The sequence below is a fragment of the Elephas maximus genome, chromosome X, assembly GCF_024166365.1.
Source record: "Elephas maximus indicus isolate mEleMax1 chromosome X, mEleMax1 primary haplotype, whole genome shotgun sequence".
Taxonomy (NCBI): Eukaryota; Metazoa; Chordata; class Mammalia; order Proboscidea; family Elephantidae; genus Elephas; species Elephas maximus.
The window spans coordinates 127395582-127412373 of record NC_064846.1 but is presented as its reverse complement, the minus strand read 5'-3'; the positions used below and the strand labels follow the sequence as shown (position 1 = coordinate 127412373).

Here is a 16792-nt window from a genome sequence, read left to right as displayed (position 1 = left end):
ATATCTCTGGTTAGATTTGTTCCTAAGTATTTTATCTTCTTGGGGGCTATTCTAAATGCTATTAATTTGGTGATTTCCTCTTCGACGTTCTCTTTGTTGGTGTAGAGGAATCCATCTGATTTATGTATGTTTACCTTGTATCCTGATACACTGCTAAACTCTTCTATTAGTTTCAATAGTTTTCTTGAGGATTCTTTAGGTTTTCCTTTGTATAAGATCATGTCATCTGCAAATAGAGGTAATTTTACTTCTTGTTTGCCAATTTGGATGCCCTTTATTTCTTTACCTAGCCTAAAAGATCTGGCTAGGACCTCCAGCACAATGTTCAATAAGAGTGGTGATAAAGGGCATCCTTGCCTGGTTCTCATTCTCAGGAGGAATGCTTTCAATCTCTCTCCATTTAGGATGATGTTGGCTATTGGCTTTGTATAAATGCCCTTTATTATGTTGAGGAATTTTCCTTCTAGTCCTATTTTGCTGAGAGTTTTTATCATGAATGGATGTTGAACTTTGTCAAATGCTTTTTCTGCATCAATTGATAAGATCATGTGGTTATTGTCTTTTGTTTTATGTATTTGATGGATTACATTGATTGTTTTTCTAATGTTGAACCATCCCTGCATACCTGGTATGAATCCCACTTGGCCATGGTAAGTTATTTTTTTTGATACATTGTTGAATTCTGTTGGCCAGAATTTTGTTGAAGATTTTTGCTTCTAAGTTCATGAGGGATATTGGTCTGTAATTCTCTTTTTGGGGGTGTCTTTACCTGATTTTGGTGTCAGGGGTATGCTGGCTTCATTGAATAAGTTTGAGAGTATTCCGTTGTTTTCTATGCTTTGAAATACCTTTAGTAGTAGTGGTGTTGACTCTTCTCTGAAAGTTTGGTAGAATTCTCCCGTGAAGCCGTCTGGACCAGGGCTTTTTTTTCTTGGGAGTTTTAAAATTACCTTTTCAATCTCTTCTTTTGTTATGGGTTTACTTAGTTGTTCTACCTCTGTTTGTGGTAGCTTAGGTAGGTGGTGTTTTTCTAGAAATTTGTTCATTTCCTCTGGGTTTATGAATTTGTTACAGTACAGTTTTTCACAGGATTCTGTTATGAATCTTTTAATTTCAGTTGGGTCTGTTGTGATATTGCCCATCTCATTTCTTATTTGTGTTATTTGTTTCATCTCCTGTTTTTCTTTTGTCGGTATTGCCAATGTTTTATTGATTTTGTTAATCTTTTCAAAGAACCAGCTTTCGGTCTTGTTAACTCATTCAATTGTTTTTCTGTTCTCTAGTTCATTTAATTTTGCTCTAATTTTTATTACTTGCTTTCTTCTGGTGCCTGAGGGTTTCTTTTGTTGCACTGCCTATTTTTTTTAAGTTGTAGGGGTAATTCTTTGATTTTGTCCCTTTCTTCTTTTGGAAGTGTGCTTTTATTGCTATAAATTGACCTGTGAGCACTGCTTTAGCTGTGTCCCAAAGGTTCTGATAGGAAGTGTTTTCATTCTCATTTGATTTGATGAATTTCTTTATTCCATCCTTAATTTCTTTTATAATCCAGTTGTTTTTTGCAAAGTGTTCAGTTTCCATGTTTTTTATTTCTTTTCCTTGTTTTTTCTGTTATTGATTTCTAGTTTCATGGCTTTATGGTCAGAGAAGATGCTTTGTAGTATTTCGATGTGTTGGATTTTTTAAGGCTTGCTTTATGACCTAATATATAGTCTGTTCTAGAGAATGTTCCATGTGCATTGGAAAAGAAAGCATAATTGTCTACTGTTTGATGGAGCGTTCTGTATACATCTGTGAGCTCAAGTTGTTTGACTGTGGCATTTAGACCTTCTGTGTCTTTATTTAGCTTATTTTTGGATGTTCTGTCCTCCACTGAAAATGATGTGTTGAAGTCTCCTACTGTCATTGTGGAGCTTTCTATCTTGCTTTTCAATGCTGTTAGAGTTTGTTTTACGTATCTCGAAGCCCTGTTGTTGGGTCCATAAACATTTATTATGGTTATGTCCTCCTGGTGTATTGACCCTTTAACCATTATATAGTGTCCTTCTTTATACTTTGTGGTGGATTTAACTTTGAAGTCTCTTTTGTCAGTTATTGGTATTGCCACTCCTGCTCTTTTCTGATTGTTGTTTGCTTGATATATTTTTTCTGTCCTTTTTTTAGTTTTAGTTTGAAACTTTGTTTTTTTTTTTTTTATTGTAGGCAGTGTATATTTGGATCGTGTTTCTTTCTCCATTCTGAAACTCTCAGTCTCTTTATTGCTGCATTTAGTCCACTTACATTCAGCGTAATTATGCATTGGTATGAGTTTTTTTTTTATGAGTTTAGTGCTGTTATTTTAATGTTTTTTTTTTGTGTGTGTTGTAGACAGTTTCTTTTTTTCCTCTGAGTTTTTCTTTGTAAATTGTGTTTTCCCCTTTTTCATTGTTATTGATGTTGTTTTTGCTGAATCTTTATGTTTTTCTTGTATTTTATTTTGATGTGTAGGATTGTTAGTTTCCTTTGTTGTTATCTTATTATTAACCCCTATTTTTCTAAGCTTAAACCAAACTTTTATCTCTCTATATCGCCTGGACTTCCTCTCGATATGAAGGATCTATGACTACTTTATTTACTTCCTCTTTATTGATTTAATGTTGTCATCTTTTACATAATGAAATTGCTGTTTCCCACTTTTGAGCATTTTTTTATCTTGATTTATCTTTGTTATTTCCCTATTTGGGTTGATATCTGGTTGCTCTGTCCTCTGTTCTAGTGTTGGGTTGATATCTGATATTATTGCTTTTCTAACCAGAGAATTCTCTTTATTATTTCTTGTAATTTTGGTTTGGTTTTTGCAAATTCCCTAAACTTCTGTTTATCTGGAAATATCCTAATTTCACCTTCATATTTGAGAGACAGTTTTGCTGGATATATGATTCTTGGCTGGCAATTTTCTTCCTTCAATATTTTATGTATGTTATCCCATTGCCTTCTTGCCTCCATGGTTTCTACCGAGTAGTCCGAGCTCTTTCTTATTGACTCTCCTTCATATGTGACTGTTCGTTTATCCCTAGCCGCTCTTAAAATCCTCTCTTTATCTTTGGTTTTGGCGAGTTTGATTATAATATGTCTTGGTGACTTTCTTTTGGGATCTACCTTGTATGGGGTTTGATGAGCATCTTGGATAAATACCTTCTCATTTTTCATGATACCATGGAAGTTTTCTGCCAACAAATCTTCAACAATTCTCTCTGTGTTTTCTGTTTCCCTCCCCTGTTTTGGTACTCCAAACACTCGTAGGTTATTTCTTTTGATGGAGTCCCGCATGATTCTTAGGGTTTCTTCATTTTTTAAAAGTTCTTTTATCTGATTTTTCTTCAAATGTATTGTTGCCAAGTGTTTTATCTTCAATCTCACTAATTTGGCCTTCCATTTCCTCAATTCTGCTCCACTTTCTATGGAGTTGTGTAATTCTGAAATTTTGTTGTTAATCTTCTGAATTTCTGATTGCTGTCTCTCTCTGGATTCTTGTAGCCTATTAAATTTTTTATTGTGTTCTTGAATAACCTTTTTAATTTCCTCCACTGCTTTATCTGTGTGCTCCTTGGCTTGTTCTGCATTTTGTCTGATTTCCTTCCTGATGTCTTGAAGAGTTCTGTATATTAATCTTTTGTATTCTACATCTTGTAATTCCAGGAAGACATCTTCATCTGGAAGATTCCTTGATTCTTTTTTTGGGAGTTTGTTGAAGTGATCATGGTCTGCTTCTTTATGTGATTTGATATCAACTCTTGTCTCTGAGCCATCTATAAGTCATTGATGAATTTATTTTATGTTTGCTCACTATGTCTTAGCTTTTTGCTTTGTTTTGTTTTGAAATAGCTGAATAGGCTACTAGAGTGAGCTAACTTGATTATTGGAGCCTTTGAAGCACTAATGTCCTGTCACCAGATGGCTAGAGCTGTTATCAGGTATATAAGCCTAGGAGTCCATTCACTATTCTTGTATAGATTCAGCTCAGGTGTCCAGGTATTTGGTCACCTAATGTGTGGGGCAGGCTCTCACCTATGATCTTAGAGGAGCAGTGGTGATTGTTGGATGCACAGATTTCTGGTTGCAGCAGTGGGTTACACTCTGAGGAAGGCAAGGGGCTGAAAACCTTCCCCCGAGTGTCAGTGAGGAAGGCACATCCCTGTTTTCTAGAGTGCACTGGTGGGTGGGCTCTGTAGCTGTATCATAGGCACCCATTGCTTTTAACTTTAAGGACTGGAAGGCACCACTTATCCTTGGACCCCTGTTGCTGGTGGCTAGGGGGCGTGGGTGGAGCCACCAGTCCTCAGGGCCCTGATGTGGGTAGGTGAGGATCATATTCAATAGGCAAAGCAGTATCAAATGTCAAAAACCTACCTTTTCAACACACAGCTGAAACAGTTACAGTCAGAACTCAAGCATATTCATCCTTGAAATATAACAGCAAGACCCTAGCTGCTGAAATGGGTCAACCTGGGTCCACACAGGGGTGAAAGGCAATCGAAGTCTGTGGAATGCTTATGCCTGGACAGCAGCTGCTTCTGCTCTGAGTTCCCAGATTAGGGGAGCTGGCAGATTATTTTTCCCCCATTTGTTGATTTGTTCCTTGTCGAAGGCTAAGTGAATGGCTCAGGGAGTGCAACAAGACCTATCTAAGGCCCAGGGAAATCAACTGTCACTGAAGCTGGCTGGAACAGAGGGTGGAGGGATCAGATAGATGGGAGAGGGTTTTTTTCAAAAGGAGAAGCTATTAGATCTGTGCAATAAGACAAAATCACTTATCTTGTGCTGAGAGTGATGTTTTTTCACTGATACTGGAGGTGTGCATAGATTCTGTGCACTGGGTCGGCCCCGCCACGGTCACACTAGGGGATCGGGGCTGAGGGGCGCCAGTTCCCGCCGAATCAAGTCCAGCAACTCCTCGCTGCTTCTACACCATCTCTCCCTCTCCCTGCCACTCAGTCCAATTTCTTAAGTTTGCCTTTGTTGTTCAGGGTTCCTAGCTTGTCATATATATAATTGATTCACTTGTTATTTTGGGTCTTTGTTGTAAGAGGGACCACTGGAATTGTCTGACTACTCTTCCACCTTGGCCCCACCCTCTGCCCTATGAGTTTTGTGCTCTCAACAAAGATGAGGCACTTTCAGCATTCATATTCTGTCCTTTCCTGGCCACTTGGAGCCCTGGTTGCTTTAACTGCATAAATTACAGCTGGGGCCGGAGCAGTGATCAGAATAGAATGTTCATTAGGACATCCATAGCTTTCTATAGCTTCCTGATTTAGTCAGCTTCAGCCTAATAGCTATTTTTTGGAGGAGTGGAGTAAGGAAGTCACTTTCCTTGTCCAGGCTTTTTGACTCAAGGTGGTTTTTGCAACATGGGAAATAAATTTGGGAGGGAAGAATCTCATTTATACACCTGGGGAAAAATTTACTCCAGGAGTCTGAACTCTGAGGTATATTTTATTTAGCCAGTATTGCATCTGTGAAGTATCTTGCAGTTTTATTTTAGTGGTGGTGTGTTTATGTTTTGTTTGCATCCTTATTGGGAATTTAGTGTTTTCTACCACCACCCATGTGTCAGTTTGTTGTACTGTGGTGGCTTTCATGTTTCTGAGATGCTGGAAGCTATGCCACCAGTATTTCATCTACTAGCAGGGCCATCCTTGGTTCACAGGTTTCAGTGGACCTTCCCGAGGAAGACAGACTAGGAAGAAAACTCTGGCAATCTGCTTCTGAAAATTAACCAGTGAAAACCTTATGGATCACAACAGACTATTGTCTGATCTAACGCTGGAAGATAAGCCCTCTAGGTTGGAAGGAAGATAGTGCAGAACTGGGCAACATTTCATTCTGTTATACACGAAGTCACCATGAATCAGAGCTGACTTGATGGCAACTAACCACAATAGTGCTTTCCCATTAATCTCCCTCTTCCCTCAGCCTCATAGGTCTTCCAAGTTTATAAGCAGGAGCAGATTTCCAAGAGCAATTGATTCCTTCCTTTATTCCACTATGCATTATTTAGAATGGCTTATCTTCAATGAGGAGGCTTGGTGGTGCAGTGGTTCAAGAGCTTGACTGCTAACCAGAAAGTTGGTGGTTCAAACTCACCAGCCACTCTGTGGGAGAAAGATGTGGTAGTCTGCTTCCTTAAAGATTTATAGCCTTGGAAACCCTATGGGGTCCCTATGAGTTGGAATCAACTTGATGGCAGTGGGTTTGGTGAGTTATCTTCAATAAATTCAGCAAACAGGTATTAAGAGCAATTATTGTGTGATATCCTGCTCCAAAGGAGAAGGAACTAAGGAGAAAAACACAAGACCCATGTTTTACCCAGGAAGTGTGTGTATGTGTGTGTGTGTATGGGGGTGGTGGTGGAACGGTTAGTGGGGAAGAGGAGAATGTAGGAGCTAAGAGAGACATGGGTGGGTGAAAATCCATCAGATCTAGAGACTGATTATTATGCTGGCAGATATAGATCTGATGTGCACACCCCAAAGAGGTCTGATGAAAGTAAAAAAAAAAAAAAGTTTAGTTTTACACTTGGAGACACCCAGGATGTTAGGTTGATGGTCACACTAGTAACTCCTGACTCCCTGTTTGTGGCTGAAATTCCCATTGCTCTCTGGCTGGGAATGGATCAGGACTGGGTGAAGGTCTCAAGGGCTCACCCTGAGCAGTGCTGAGGAAGGCAGAAGGCAATAGTGGCTAATGCCGTTAACAGACTTGGAGAACAATGGAGGAGTAAGGGAAGATTGTAAATTACACAGAGAACATTTGCTTTAAAATGACAAGTCATGGGTTATTCATGATTCACCAAGAAGAATCCAATATCCTAAAACTTTTCACAATTGTCCTCAATTATTGTCATCAAAACAATTATGATTTTCTCCTCGCAACTGTCTACAAACATGGCATGTTGTCCAAGTGAATCAAATGTGCTTAAATTGTGATTGCAAATGTCATTGTCATGAGAATCATTCTGAGTATAGAAAACAGTGTCAAGAAAGACCTTTTTAGCAACAGAGGAACTTCAAGAGCTGAGTCTTTTGGAGAAAGTGATTTCCAGAAATTTCAAAGTGATACTGGACTAAACTGTTACTGCGAATTTAGTTGAGCTTCATAAACACCTCACACAATGGAATTTTTTCATGGAAGTATGAGAACCTCATTTTTCCCTTTTAGACTTCTTATTTTACTGATCATCCTTGAGGAAAACAGGGGCAAGGTGGGGTGGAATTCTATATTGATATCTGGGTAAGAACCCCTATTGCATATTGAAGGATTAATGTGGATGCCTTGAGTTTTGTATACACGAGAAATTCCATGTAACAGACACTTTTCTAGCTTTCTGCCCACTTAGCAGTCCCTCCCTTATAACAGAGACACTATTGTGCCTTGGGCGACATATATAAGAACAGTACCTATGCAAAAGCCTGTACAATGTTAAATAGTCTCAAGAAAAAATGGTGTGTTTTCCAGGCTTTTTTTGGTTGGTATTTGACTGGGAGGTTGTTGATACTAATGGAATATTTATCTTCAGATATTGCCTGTTCTTGGGATAGGGGCAAAGAGTAGAGGTAGTCTTTCTCTTTATAATAATAATAAAACTGCAATATGGAAGGTGCCAAGTTTATAGAGCATTTGAAAAAGAGATGTACTTATTCGAACTGAAGAAGTAGGAACCAAAGGCTATGGATAAGAAAGGAGAAATGGGAAAGCAAGAATCACAACCATTTAGATCTGGCTACAGTTTGTCCTACTGTGGTGGCTTACATGTTACTATGATATTGGAAGCTATGCCACCAGTATTTCAAATGCCAGCAGGATCACCCATAGTGGACAGGTTTCAGTGGAGCTTCCATACTCAGACAGACTAGAAAGAAAAGCCTGATGATCTACTTCTGAAAATTAGCAAATGAAAACCCTATGTATCACAACAGAATATTGTCCAATATAGTACTCGAAGATGACCCCCTAGGTTGGAAGAAACTACCCAGTGGCCACAACAATGAACTATAAAAAACATCAATGATCATGAAGATGGCACAGGGACAGGCAATGTTTTGTTATGTTATACATAAGGTCACCATGCGTCAGAGCTGACTCAATGTATCTAACAACAACAAAGTGATATGATATCCTATGTAAATTTCTTTTCTAGCACCATCCCCTTCCCAGGATCATGGGGCCAGATTACAATAGAGGATTCTGGCTAAAATTCTCACCAGAGGCTCTGAGCTTGCTTGCCTTTTCTCTTCCTCAACTCCCACCATGTCTTCTAGTATAAATGTGTTTTTCTGTACAAAGGGTGGGAAATATACCAAAAGACCAACTACCTCCACTTCTGAATGTCAAGAAAACTCTAATTTGCTAGAAACAAGATTGGAATAGCAAGACCCTCCATCATTTTCTCTCAACTGCTCTGTCCCTCAAAACAGGAAACTCCAGCAGGGACTCCAGATGAAAACTTCCAGCAGGATATTTCACCAGCCACTTTTTAATAGATTTGAACTTTTTTTTTTTTTGTGCTTTAAGTGAAAGTTTACAATTCAAGTCAGTTTCTCATACAAAAACTTACACACACGTGGTTATGTGACCCTAGTTGCTGTCCCTATAATGTGACATCACACTCCTCCTCTCCACCCTGTATTTCCCATGTCCATTCAACCAGCTCCTGTCCCCCTCTGCCTACTTATCTCACCTCCAGAAAGGAGCTGCCCACTTAGTCTCATGTGTCTACTTGAGCTAAGAAGGACACGCCTCACCAGTACCATTTTACGTCTTACAGTCCAGTCTAATCTTTGTATGAAGAGGTAGCTTCGGGAATGGTTTTAGTTTGGGGCTAACAGAGGGCCTGGGGGCCATGACCTCTGGGGTCTCTCCAGTCTCAGTCAGACCATTAAGCCTGGTCTTTTTACTAGAATTTGAGCTCTGCACCCCACTTGCCTCTTGCTCCATTAGGGACTCTCTGTTGTGTTCCCTATCAGAGCAGTCATTTGGGTAACTGGGAACCACCTAGTTCTTCTGGTCTCAGGCTGATAGAGTCTCTGGTTTATGTGGTCCTTTCTTTCCCTTGGGCACATATTTTCATTGTGTCTTTGGTGTTCTTCATTCTTCTTTGCTCCAGGTGGGTTAGGCCCAATTGATGCATCTTAGATGGCTGCTTGCCAGCTTTTAAGACCCCAGACACCACTCACAAAAATGGGATGCAGAACATTTTCTTAATAAACTTTGTTATGCCAATTTACCTAGATGCCCCCAGAAACCATGGTCCCCAGGCCCCCACCCCTGCTACTTTGTCCCTTGAAGTGTTTGGTTGTATTCCGGAAACTTCTTAGCTTTTGGATTAATCCAGTTGTGCTGACTTCCCTGTATTGTGTGCTGTCCCTCTCTTCACCTAAAATAATTCTCTTCTACTATCTAGTAGATGAACACCCCTCCCGCTCCTGCCCCACCATTGTAACCATCAAAAATTGTTTTCTTTGTTTAAAACTTTTCTTGCATTCTTATAATAGTGGTCTCATACAATATTTGTCCTTTCTTGACTAATTTCACTCAGCATAATGCCTTCCAGATTCCTCCATGTTATGGGATATTTCATAGGTTCATCGTTGTTCTTCATGGTTACATAGTATTCCATTGTGCAACTATACCATAATTTGATTATCCATTCATCTGTTGATGGGGACCTAGGTTGTTTCCATCTTTTAGCTGTTGTAAACAGTGCTGCAATGAACATGGGTGTGCATGTATCTGTTTGTGTGAGGGCCCTAATTTCTCTGAGATATATTCCAAGGAGTGGGATTGCTGAGTTGTATGGTAGTTCTATTTCTAGCTTTTTAAGAAAACTCCAAATTGATTTCCAAAGTGGCTGTGCCATTTTACATTCCCACCAGCAGTCTCTCTACAACCTCTCCAACATTTATTATTTTGTATTTTTTGGATTAATGACAACCATTTTTTTGTTGTTGGGGTGAGATGGTGCCTCACTGTAGTTTTGATTTGGATTTCACTAATGGCTAATGATCGTGAGCATTTCCTCATGTATCTGTTAGCTGCCTGAATGTTTTCTTTGGTGAAGTACCCGTTCATATCATTTGTCCATTTTTTGATTGGGTTATTTGTCTTTTTGTTGTGGAGGTTTTACAGTATTTTGTAAATTTTAGAGATTTCATGCTGATCAGATTTATCATAGCCAAAAATTCTTTCCCAATCTGTAGGTTGTCTTTTTACTCTTTTGGTGAAATCTTTGGATGAGTATAAGTATTTGATTTTTAGGGGCTTCCAGTTATTTCGTTTCTCTTCTGGCGTTTGTGCATTGTTAGTAATGTTTTGTATACTGTTTGTGCCATGCATTAGGGCTCCTAGCATTGTCCGTATTTTTTCTTCTGTGATCTTTATTGTTTCCGATTTTATTTTTAGGTCTTTGATCCATTTTGAGTTAGTTTTTGTGCATGGTGTGAGGTATGGGTCTTGTTTCATTGTTTTGCAGATGGATATTCAGTTATGCCAGCACCATTTGTTAAAGAGACTGCCTTTTCCCCAATTAACAGACTTTGGGTCTTTCTCAAATATCAGTGGCTCATAGGTGGGTGAGTTTTTGTCTGTATTGTCAATTCTGTTCCATTGTCTATGTATCTGTTGTTGTACCAGTACCAGGCTGTTTTGACTACTGTGGTGGTATAATAGGTTCTAAAATCAGGGAGTGTGAGGCCTCCCACTTTGTTCCTCTTCGTCAGCAGTGCTTTACTTATCGAGGGCCTCTTTCCCATCCATATGAAGTTGGTTGTTTATTTCTCCATCTCATGAAAAAATGCCATTGTGATTTGAATCAGGATTGCATTGTATCTATGTATTGATTTGGGCAGAATAGACATTTTCACAATGTTGAGTCTTCCTATCCATGATCAAGGTATGTTTTTCCACTTATGTAGGTCTTTTTTGGTTTCTTGTAGTTTTCTTTATAAAAGTCTTTCACATCTCTGGTTAGATTTATTCATAAGTGTTTTATGTTCTTGGGGGTATTGTCAATGGTATTCATTTGGTGATTTCCTCTTCAAAGTTCTCTTTGTTGGTGTAGAACTATCCAACTCATTTATGTATATCTTTTATCCTGATACTTTGCTTAACTCTTCTATTCATTCCAGTAGTTTTCATGTGGATTGTTTGGGGTTTTCTGTGTACAAGATCATATGATCCGCAAATAGGGATACTTTTGTTTCTTCCTTACCAGTTTGGATGCCTTTTATTTCTTTTCCTAGCCTAATTGCTCTGGTTAAGACCTCCAGCACAATGTTGAATAAGAGTGGTGATAAAGGACATCCTTGTCTGGTTCCCATTCTCAAAGGGAATGCTTTCAGACTCTCTCCATTTAGGATAATGTTGGCTGTTGGCTTTGTATAAATACCCTTTATTACGTTGAGGAATTTCCCTTCTATTTCTATTTTGCTGAGAGTTTTTATCATGAATGGTGTTGGACTTTGTCAAACGCCTTTTCTGCATCAATTTATAAGATCATGTGGTTCTTGTCTTTGCTTTTATTTATGTGATGGATTACACTGATTGTTTTTCTAATGTTGAACCATCCCTGTATACCTGGTATGAATCCCACTTGGTCATAGTGAGTTATTTTTTTGATATGTTGTTGAATTCTTTTGGCCAGAATTTTGTTGACAATTTTTGCATCTAAGTTCATGAGGGATATTAGTCTGTAATTTTCTTTTTTTGTGGTGTCTTTATCTGGTTTTAGTATCAGGGTTATGCTGGATTCATAGAATGAGTTTGTGAGTATTCCATCATTTTCTATGCTCTGAAATACCTTTTGTAGTAGTGGTATTAACGCTTCTCTGAAAGTTTGGTAGAATTCTCCAGTGAAGCTGTCAGGGCCAGGCCTTTTTTTTTTATTGGGAGTTTTTAAATTACCTTTTCAATGTGTTCTTTTGTTATAGATTTATTTAGTTGTTCTACCTCTGTTTGTGTTAGTTTAGGTAGGTAGTTGTTTCTAGAAATTTGCCCATTTCCTGTAGGTTTTCAAATTTGTTAGAGTACAGTTTTTCATACTATTCTGTCATGCTTCTTTTAATCAGTTGGGTCTGTTGTGATATTGCCCCTCTTATTTCTTATTCAGGTTATTTGCTTCCTCTCCTGTTTTTCTTTTGTCAGTTTGACCAATAGTTTATTGATTCTGTTAATCTTTTCAAAGAACCAGCTTTTGGTCTTGTTAGCTCTTTCAATTGCTTTTCTATTCTCTATTTCTTTTAATTCTGCTCTATTTTTTATTATTTGCTTTCTTCTGGTGCCCATGGGCTCCTTTTGCTGTTCTCTTTCATTTTTTTCAAGTTGTATGTTAATGTTTTGATTTTGGCCTTTTCTACTTTTTGGGTGTGTGCTTTTATTGCTATAAATTGACCTCTGAGCATGGTTTTTGCTGTGTCCCAAAGGTTCTACTAGGATGTGTTTTTATTCTCTTTGTATTATATGAAGTTCTTTATTCCATCCTTAATTTCTTTTATAACTCAGTAGTTTTTGAGCAAGGTGTTGTTCAGTTTACATGTGTTTGATTTTTTTCCTTGCTTTTTCTGTTATTTCTGCTTTTATGGCTTTATGGTCAGAAAAGAATCTTTGTAATATTTCAGTGTTTTGGGTTCTGTTAAGGCTTGCTTTGTGGCCTAATATGTGGTCTCTTCTGGAAAATGTTCCACGTGCATTGGAAAAGAAAGCATACTTGGCTGCTGTTGGATGGAATGTTCGATGAGCATCTTGGATAGATATCCTCTCATCTTTCATGATATCAGGAAAGTTTTCTGCCAATAAATCTTTAACAACTCTTTCTGTATTTTCTGTTATCCTCCCTCCCTGCTCCCCCCCTCCATTCTTCACTGGCCACATTTAAGACTGGTATTGACCTTCAGAATTTTCTCCCATCAGAAGTGGTTCCCCCTTCCCTTCTGTCAGTAGCCGTGTGTAGCTCCTGGCAATAGCAAGTTCCACAATGATTTTGTGTTGGGGATGGTAATGAGGATGAGCTTAAAATTTATGGTCGTGATAGTTAACGTTATGTGTCAACTTGGCTAGTCTGTTATTCACAGTGGTTTGGCAGACACTGGACTGGTTGCTCTTCCATAATGTAATATAATCCAATCATCTTCTCTGATGTGATCAGTCAATCAGTCAAAGTGGGTGTTTTCTTGGGGGTGTGGCTTATCTTCAGTATATAAATGGATGTCCTGGCAATGACCACTCTCTCTCTTGACCCTGCACTGTTCTCGTTGCCTGACCTCTGGTTCCTGGGGCGTAAGCCTGCAGAAGTCTCCAGCTTGCCACCTAATCTGCAGATTTGGGATTTGCTAACCCCCACAGCCCTGTGAGCAAGCAGAAGTCTCTAGCCTATTATCTGACCTATGGATTTGGTACTTGCCAGCCCCCACAATTGTATGAGCTATTTCCTTGAAGTAAATCAATCTCTCTCTTTCTCTTTATGTATCACTGGTTTTGCTCTGCTAGAGAACTGAGACGAAGACATGGTCCAAATTGAAACACTTGTTAATATTTTTTAACCTAGATATTGGAAAAGTTTTTTTTAAAAAACTTATTTTGAGATAACTGTAGATTCACATGCAGTCGTAAGAAAGAACACAGAAAGATCCCTTCTCCCTGTCCCCCAGTTTCCCCCAATAATAACTTTTGCATAACTATAGTACAATATCACAATCAGGACATTGATACAATCCACCTACCTTATTCAGATTTCACCAGTTTTACATACACTCATTTGTGTGTGTGTGTGTGTTTTTTTTTTTTTTAGAGTAAAACAGTGAGGTTTATTAAGCCTTAAAGAATGATTCAAATTGAGAACTAGGTGGCCCTTTGAAATGAAACCATGACATTCAAGGCACAATAATTACACAAACATTTTATAGGGCTCAGACAAAGAACAGGGATTACAGTATTTTGATTGGTTAGTCTTTGGTTGAGGTCACAAAAAGGATGGGTTAAGAGGAGGGGAGTGGGCGTCTGTTGCATAATTGGGTACAGAGACTTACAGTGATTGATTTTAGTAATTACAGAGGTTCTCAATCATAGTTATTCGTCCTTCAGGAGGGGTCAAAAAAACATCACTAGTTGATGTTGAACAGCCCTAACCAGATGTCTAAGATGTTTTCATTATTGTGCTTTAAGTGGAAGTTTATAATTCAAGTCAGTTTCTCATACAAAAACTTATACACATATTGTTATGTGACCCTAGTTGCTCTCCCTGCAATGTGACAGCACACTCCTCTCCACAGTGTATTTCCCGTGTCCATTCAACCAGCTCCTGCCCACTCTGCCTTCTCATCTCACATCCAGACAGAAGCTGCCCAAATAGTCTCATGTGTCTACTTGAGCTAAAAAGCACAATCCTCACCAGTATCGTTTCATGTCTTATGGTTCAGTCTAATCTTTGTCTGAAGAGTTGGTTTTGGGAATGGTTTTAGTTCTGGGGTAACAGAGAGTCCAGGGCCCATGACCTCTGAGGTCCCTCCAGTCTCAGTTAGACCATTAAGTCTGGCCTTTTTACTAGAATTTGAAGTCTGCATCTCACTTTTCTCTTGCTCCATCAGGGATTCTCTGTTGTGCTCCCTGTCACGGCAGTCACTGGTGGTAACCGGGTACCATCTAGTTCTTCCAGTCTCAGGCTGATGGAGTCTCACTTTATGTGACCCTTTCTGTCTCTTGGGCTCATATTTTCCTTGTGTCTTTGGTGTTCTTCATTCTCCTTCGCTCCAGGTGGGTTGAGACAAATTGATGGATCTTGGATGGCCACTTGCTAGCTTTTTTTTTTTTTTTTTTAACTTTTATTGAGCTTCAAGTGAACGTTTACAAATCAAGTCAGACTGTCACGTATAAGTTTATATGCACCTTACTCCTTACTCCCACTTGCTCTCCCCCTAATGAGTCAGCCCTTCCAGTCTCTCCTTTCGTGACAATTTTGCCAGCTTCCAACTCTCTCTATCCTCCCATGAATTTCTTTATTCCCTCCTTAATGTCTTCTATAACCCAGTCTTTTTTCAGGAGGGTATTGTTCAGTTTCCAAGTATTTGATATCTTTTCCCTAATTTTTCTGTTATTGATTTCCACTTTTATGGCCTTATGGTCTGAGAAGATGCTTTAATATTTCGATGTTTTTCTGCAAAGGTTTGTTTTATGACCTAATATGTGGTCTATTCTAGAGAATGTTCCATGTGCGCTAGAAAAAAAAGTATACTTTGCAGCAGTTGGGTGGAGAGTTCTGTATAAGTCAATGAGGTCAGGTTGGTTGATTGTAGTAATTAGGTCTTCCGTGTCTCTATTGAGCTTCTTACTGGATGTCGTGTCCTTCTCCGAAAGTGGTGTGTTGAAGTCTCCTACTGTAATTGTGGAGGTGTCTATCTCACTTTTCAGTTCTGTTAAAATTTGATTTATGTATCTTGCAGCCCTGTCATTGGGTGTATAAATATTTAATATGGTTATATCTTCCTGGTGAATTGTCCCTTTAATCATTATGTACTGTCCTTCTTTATCCTTTGTGGTGGATTTAAGTTTAAAGTCTATTTTGTCAGAAATTAATATTGCTACTCTTGCTCTTTTTTGCTTATTGTTTGATATATTTTTCCATCCTTTGAATTTTAGTTTGTTTGTGTCTCTAAGTCTAAGGTGTGTCTCTTGTAGGCAGCATATAGACGGATCGTGTTTCTTTATCCAGTCTGAGACTCTCTGTCTCTTTATTGGTGCATTTAGTCCATTTACATCCAGCGTAATTATAGATAAGTATCTGTTTTTTTTTTATCTGTTTAGTGTTGTCATTTTGATGCCTTTTTATGTGTGTTGTTGACAATTTCATTTTTCCACTTACTTTTTTGTGCTGAGACATTTTTCTTTGTAAATTGTGTGTTCCTCATTTTCCTAGTATTTGACTTTATGTTTGCTGAGTCGTTATGTTTTTCTTGGTTTTTATTTTGAGTTATGGAGTTGTTATACGTCTTTGTGGTTACCTTAATATTTACCCCTATTTTTCTAAGTAAAAACCTAACTTGTATTGTTCCAATGTTAATGAAGCCACCTAGGAAGGGGAGGGGAGAGTTCAGAAAAACAGGAGAGAGTAGCACCCTGGAATATAGACAAAGTTACTTATCTTGCTTGGGGTGACTGTTTTATCTGAGATTCCCGAGGGGTGCATTGCCTGTGCGTGCTGGTTGGGTAGAGATTGCTCCCGAGGGCCAGGCCCACGTCCCGTGCTTGCGCTGTCTCAGAAGCCACCATCAGTTCCTCTGCTGCTAGTCTAAAGCACAGCATCAAGGTTCCCCAGCTGGGATGCTGCACTCCCAGCTCCAAATACAGTTGGTGCCTCCCGTTGACTTCTCGTCCTGCCAGCCGCATTACTGCGCTGCCTGTGTGGACCGGCTAGGCCCCCTCCAGGTTACTTCAGGGGGCTGGGGCTGCACCCCATGTTTGCACTGTTACAGGATGTGGTGCTCAGCTCCCCTGCGTCCAGTCCAAAGCCCGGCGCCAAGGTTCCCCACCTGGGACACTGCACTCCTGGCTCCAGAACCGGTCGGTGCCTCCCGGGGACTTCTCCTCCCGCCAGCCGCGTCGCTGCGCCACCGGCGCGGACTGGCTGGGCCCCCTCCCGAGGTCAGTTCAGGGGGGTAGGGCCGCGCCCCGTGTTTGCACCATCACAGATGTCGTGCTTAGCTCCCTGTGCCCAGTCCAAAGCCCGGCACCAAGGTTACCAGACTGGGACGCTGGCTCCAGGCTCCGA

The 16792-nt window shown here is 39.5% G+C and overlaps 1 pseudogene; it reads right to left on the bottom strand.

Annotated features, from left to right (window-relative positions):
• LOC126068788 (40S ribosomal protein S8-like) overlaps positions 1-16410 on the bottom strand; it is a 165775-nt pseudogene extending 149365 nt beyond the window's left edge.
• Positions 16411-16792: the final 382 nt, after the last annotated feature.